This window comes from Peromyscus eremicus, chromosome 11, assembly GCF_949786415.1.
Source record: "Peromyscus eremicus chromosome 11, PerEre_H2_v1, whole genome shotgun sequence".
Taxonomy (NCBI): domain Eukaryota; kingdom Metazoa; phylum Chordata; class Mammalia; order Rodentia; family Cricetidae; genus Peromyscus; species Peromyscus eremicus.
Genome location: NC_081427.1, coordinates 50,865,286 through 50,871,878, shown reverse-complemented (window position 1 = coordinate 50,871,878; position 6,593 = coordinate 50,865,286). Strand labels below are relative to the sequence as shown.

Genomic DNA, 6,593 nt, shown 5'->3' with positions numbered 1-6,593 from the left:
TACTAAAAAGCAATTTGGGGGCCACAAAGGTTTAAAAAAGCCATGGGGGACAAGTGGCATCATTGTCATTTGAGAATGGCTGATGACTGGCTTTCCTTGGCTACTGTGGGGAGTGGGGAACACTGCAATTGCTGAATCAGGTCTTTCCTCTGAATTCCACACACAGCATGCACTGCACAACAATTCTCTTATAAAATATTTGTTTTATACTCAGAATTGAGGACAAGCTACCAATAGAAACAAATCAATACTAACACACCAGGAGCCAAACAATTCCAGTTGTGGATAGCACACATTTTGCAGAATTATGCCAAACAAAGGAACTGAATAGGTTGTGGGGGAAGCACGTGAGTGAGAGTTGAGTGAAATCTTTGATGCATCAGGTGTTAATTCAGACATGGTACTGTATGTATGTAGTAATACACCACTACATTTTATTTCTAAGATATTAGTGCCCTGGCAAAGCATTTGGTTAACCATGGAGAAAAATGCACAGCAAATAAATGCCCCAGCCTTGTAGAGCCCAATGCTGATGGCCTTTTTTGACCATTCCCTTCCCCCAGACCAGGTCCTTCTGCAGGGACTTACAGCAGGGCCATTTGCCTGCTGTACTTCCAACACTTGGCAGCAAAATGAAGGACCCAGAAAGACAAGGAAAGTGGAAAAGAGATACGTGTTCAGTGGGAATTTAAAAGGCAGGGAAATGAGACACATCACCCATCCACATCCCAGACATGTGCGCAAGTCCCTCAAATCACTGCTAGATTAAACACTGTCACACCAGATTCAACAACAGCAACTAACACTGTCACACCTAGACATACTTACTTCACTTACCCAGAAGTACAATGCATGGAAATTTCAAGACTAGTTGGAAAAGAAAAATCACCAGAAGAAAATTCAACAAAAACAGCTCTTCATTTCACACATCCCAAGGACCGACACAAGCTCTCTCTCCACCCAGGCAACCATGCCACTTGTGGGTGGACAGGAATGCCCCTGATGAAGGACACCAAATGGCTTTCCAGAGGAACTTTGAACACTTTCTTTTGAGCCATAAACCAGGCCCCTGTGGATTCATGTGGCCCTGTAAGGCTATGTATGACCCCAGGTCCCAAAGGTTCTGAGGCCATGCCCTTCCTTCCCAGACAATGTCAGACACAGAAAATCTGCCATGTTACATTTTATATTTTGAGATATGGAATCATTTTATAAATTCTCTTGAGGTAATTAGCTATCAAAATGGTTTCTGCCAAGATTTCACACTAGCTTAAAATTCGATTTAGTCTTTTTCACATTTCTCTATGGTGGTTGGCACCTTGATGTATTACATAAAGCCACCTTCTCTGTCAGTCAGTATGGTCAGCAGCTATACAGTAAGCCTTCCCCCACCATAGCCTCTTCGTTCCCCAGTGAACAAACGAGATGTCAGTACTGCCCTTTTACAAACAGTTTGGAAGGATACAGAACTTCTGTAAACTGCAGTGTGAGAAGTTCAGGTTTGCTTATGAAGAGTAACTAAAAGGAGTGTTTGAGAGTTAAGCACAGGATTCAAACTGAGGACTTTTACTGCTGGGTCAGGATATTCATGCTGCTTCCGCCTGTGGGTCCCCTTCATTGAGTATCACAAAGGCTTCGTCTGGAACATGGTAGATGTCTACAGTCCCCTCCAATATGGGTCACACCCTAACATTCTCCTGGCATATCTATGTAACGTCCCTCAGCTTTCTGACTGTCTTTGGCAGGAAACTGCTCTTTGACTGGCTGCATCAGTTTGGCTGGTTTGACATCCTGGCTGCCTACACTCAAGTTCTTTGCTAGCCCTCCAGGACCAGCTTAGGAACTGTGGCAGCTCTTCGTGTTGAAACGATCTGTGGTGTTACCCTGTGGGAGCTGAAAGGCTTCTTCCATGTATTCAAAGCTGAGGCCACAAGGGAAGGAGCCATTGCGGTTTCTTGACCTTGTCAAGCACTTACACATCATAATGTTTTTCATCATAGTTCACATTAAAAAAAAAAAAACAACCTTAAGGCACTGAACGAATTCAAAATTGCCCTGAAACTTTCCTTTTACTAACTTGTCTGTAGAAATTATGCTGTCAACACCCCTCCTTGTGAAACCTGCTGGTAGTGTTTTGAAGTTCTGGATACATTCGTGTTCTAGCTGGGCTTGGAACTTCCCTTCCTTTGAGGCAATGGAGCCAGGGGAATAACATGTCTGTAAGCTGAGAGTACACAGCCCCTGAGCACAGCTGTCCATCATCTTTGTCTGATCAAACTGCAGAGATGCTTGGATCCAGGCCAGCATGTCACATCAATTGAGGTTTAAGACTGGTGAGTGACACCATCATCCAGTGCCATACTGGCCACACTGGTGCAGGTTCCTTGTTCATTTCTTTCAAACTGTCCCATCCTCGCCTGCCTGGTGATGTCACATAGACCCTGAGTGACACATCAAGGTAAAAGCCATTTATTTTGATCCTGTTCAAGTCATTTCAATTACACTGAAACTAAACATTCTTGTAAACCTATTAAATGCTCAGAGGAGGGTTTCCTGCTATAAATACAAGGTTTATAATAAAATTATGATTAATAATTACCTTCCTTACTCTGATACAAAGGTATTCTCCACATTTACAATGTTGTTTATTATTGATGATATCTCAGTCAAGTCTTTCCATGACATCCATTGTATAAAAGAAGAAATCAAGGATTAGAGAAATAAAGACACCCAAAGACTGAAAGCTAGTTCTTGGTGCTGATGTATAGAGCCAAGATGACCAGAGGGACGGAACTTCTTCAGGTTGGAGGGCCCTCTGGTTTCAAGGAGCCAAGGCTTATGCAAAAGGCAATCAAACATTAACACATACATAGTGGTTAGAGTAATGGCCCAGTGGAAACATGGAAGAAGATGTGAGGTCAGAGAAGGGGGCTCAGAAGAGTGACTCTTGACCAGTCTTTCCCTGATGAACAAGGGTGTCCCACAAAATTAGAGTACTTAGCACTAGAACAACACTTGCTGTACAGCTAATACTCTTCCTTCATTCCATAGAGCTGTGGGGTTGGGGATATGGCTTAATGCTAAACCACTTGTCGAGCATGTTCAGGGTCATGGGTTTGATCTGTATCACCATAAAGAACAAACAATACAGACAACAAAAACAGCACGGACTGCTTGTCTCTAGTCTAACATTCATCTTCTGTCTCAAAGACTCTTTTGTTCCACCCAGCCTCTCCTCTTTGAAGGCAAGTTTCTTGAGAGATAATGGTCACCTTTTTTATCCTAAGATCTGAATCATTGACTGAAAAGCAGAAGTACACACACACACATACACACACACACACACACACACACACACACACACACATATGTTGGATGAACAGAGGAGCCTTCAAAGAAGTTAAAGAGTGAACAAATATGATAAAAATATGATGAATGAGGCAGAGGCAGGCAGATCTCTGTGAGTTCGAGGCCAGCCTGGTCTCCAAAGTGAGTTCCAGGAAAGGTGCAAAGCTACACAGAGAAACACTGTCTCGAAAAACCAAAAAAAAAACAAAAAAAACAAAAACAAAAACAAAAACAAAAATATGATGAATGAAATTCTCAAAGAGCTATTAAAATATATTGTATTTTGAAAAAGAAGTTAGAAATACCCATAGGAGAGGTGAATTCTGGTTGTACATGACTTGATAAGTCAGCATATGAAATTCAGGTTATTGTCCCAACAACCTCTGATTCCATTAAAACGGTCTTGATGATGGTGTTGATATTTGGGGTAGAAGAAAGAAGAAAGAACAACTCCCATGTCAGACTTCAAAGATGGTCCATTCCTATTCAAGCTGCCTTCCTAGTTTAGATTCCGAGCAACCAAGGTATGCTTCGTTTTCAATGCAACTCTCCCCAAATGACATTATTCTCTGTGGATTATCAGTTTCCTTGAGGTTCGTGAATATTTTATTTAATTTGATGTCGCGAAGACTACAGTTTAGGTAGAGAAGCTGTTTTGTAGTTTGGGGCGTAATTTCTTAATGAAGCAGCCATCCTCAGAGGTGCATTTGTGTATCAGGTGGTGGGAGTTTAATACAGAAACCCCATGAAGAGACATGGCGCTACTAATCCGTGTTAGCCTCCTATTGCAGCCATAAAATGTTACCTCAAATTTGGTTGCTCACAGCAATAGAGACACAGTTTTTTTCATCACAGTTTTGGGAAGCAGAAGGACAAATGACAATATCCTCAAGGCTACATTCCCTCTGAAGGTTCCAGGAGGAATTCTGTCCTTTACTTTGTCTAGCTTCAGTGCTTCAGGTGTACTATGGCTGGAGGCCCTGTAACCATTCTCCACCCAATCTCCGAAGATCCCCATATTCTTCAGCCCATCCTCTGTGTCCTCTACAAGGTTGTTAATCCAGGGTGATCTCATACAACAGTCTTTGATTTAATTACATCCAGATCATTTTCAAAATGAAGTTTGATCTACAGGCTTCAGGGATTAGAATATAGACCTATCTTTTACAGGGCAGGATGCACACCACTACCCTATTATATGACCCATGGTTAGAAGACTCAAAGATAGTAGAGTTACCTCCTCAGGGAAAATGATGGGCATTTCCTCTTACCTCCTTTACTACAAGAGGAACATTGATTATTTCACAATCATGTTTTAGAGGTCAAAGAAAGGATCTCATATTGACAGGACACATTTCAGTTCTACCTAGGAGATATGCTCTGATGACTTTCAACATGCAGTGTTTTGATATGTTTGAGTTAGCTCAGTATGTTAAAAGGTGTAATATACACAAAAGTCCTGTAGTTCTTTCTGGCTCCTCTCACAGAGTCAGGTCCCCCCAATTTCCTCTGAGCAGCATGGCTGGCAGTTGCTCCTTATGACAAGGTTGCAGTCCTCACTACGGCGTCCTGCATATCTCATGACCATCGTACTGGCTGCTTGGCCCTGAGAGCCTTGGCTGGGCAGTTTCTATCCATGGGCACAGTGCAAAGGGCAGCTCATCACTGGGACAGAAATACAAGCAGTTGTTCTGACTCATGGAGTTAAAACTCTGGACGCTGTTCACAAAGGAGCTTGCACAGAGAAGGACCATTTTCAAATCACTTGATGTATTTACGAGTAGCCAAATCCATAATCCAAAGATCTACATTCCTGTTAGTCTAGGATGGAACACACAGTTTAATATGTTTCCCTAATCAGAGCAGTTTAACTTCTTTCAAGCTTAGTCTTGTGTAAACACGATTTATAATCTGGAGTTTTGCAGCATCAACATAGTTCCAGAAGACTTGCTTATTGCTTTTTGGACTATGTGTTTTATCTCTGTTTTATAATACCACTTATATAACATGATGAATATCTTCCTGCTGCTGGGAAAATTCTTTTGTTGCAACTTATACCCACAGCGTTCCACTGAGCTAACTCTTCTAGCGCTGCGTTGCCCACACCCCTTTCCCGAAACACATGGGGAGTGAGGATCGCTTTTTAAAGTGTGTGTGTGTGTGTGTGTGTGTGTGTGTGTGTGTTTAACAGATACCCACTGGTTTTCTTTGCTTTTAAAGTTTAGATCATGCCAAGTCAAGGACAGCCTTGAACTACAGAGCTATGTAGAGACCTTCAACACACAACACTAATCTACTATTCACAATTAGACTGGCAGTTGGCAGTGAATGAGTAAGGAAGCATTGACCCCGAGGTGTTCCGAGGGAGGTATTTTCCCTGGGATTAACTGTTCTTACACAGTTTTCCCTACGCCGTTCTCAGCTTTTTTAAAGGGCATCGTTTCCATCTGTAGAAGGGAGATAATATTTCATGTGGACTATTTTAATGATGAACAAAATCAGATTCCCCTTTCGTATGCTTCTTTAGATAGAGTCTGATATGAGAGTCATGCATATCCACTTTTTTAGTGGGCCAAAGCTGCCACATCTTTGGATATTGAAGATGTACTTGGCCTATTTTGTGTATGTGCATATGCATGCATGCGTGTACATGTCTTCCTGTGTACCTGTGTGTGTAAGAGGACTTACATGTGTGAATGTATAGGCCCAAAGTTGATGTTGTGTGTTTTCCTTAATTGCTTTCCAACTTATTGTTTTGAGACGGGTATCTCATTGAACTAACAAGACATTAGGATCACTTACCTCCCACCTTCTACCACCTGTGGTGCTGGAGTTATAGGTGCTGCGACTACACCCAAAAGCATCCTTATGTGGGTGCTGGGCATCCACACTTGGGTCCTCATCCTTGTGCAGGAGCATCTGGGCCATCTCCCCAATTGCCTTGATATCAAATTTGATATACCTTTGCAGGGACAATATAGATGAAGTGACTTGTTAGGTAAGGTAGGAATTACACAGAAAGCAATATTTGAGGTACATATGAAGTTAACGCTTAAGTATCTCAGCCAAATTAGACTCAGTGGGAGGTGTAAGACTAGCAACCAACTGTGTTACAACTCACTGGACAAGATACCTGCTTTATCATGCCCACAGAAGTACTGTTTTTATAGCACACAAGATATAGAAGTAGCCACATTAAAAAAATACATAGATAACATCTCTCCAAAGGGGCATCTTGCTGTACT

At 42.0% G+C, this 6,593-nt stretch overlaps 1 pseudogene; it reads right to left on the bottom strand.

Annotated features, from left to right (window-relative positions):
• Positions 1-1,686: 1,686 nt before the first annotated feature.
• LOC131921551 (microtubule-associated protein RP/EB family member 1-like) lies at positions 1,687-6,276 on the bottom strand (annotated as a pseudogene).
• Positions 6,277-6,593: the final 317 nt, after the last annotated feature.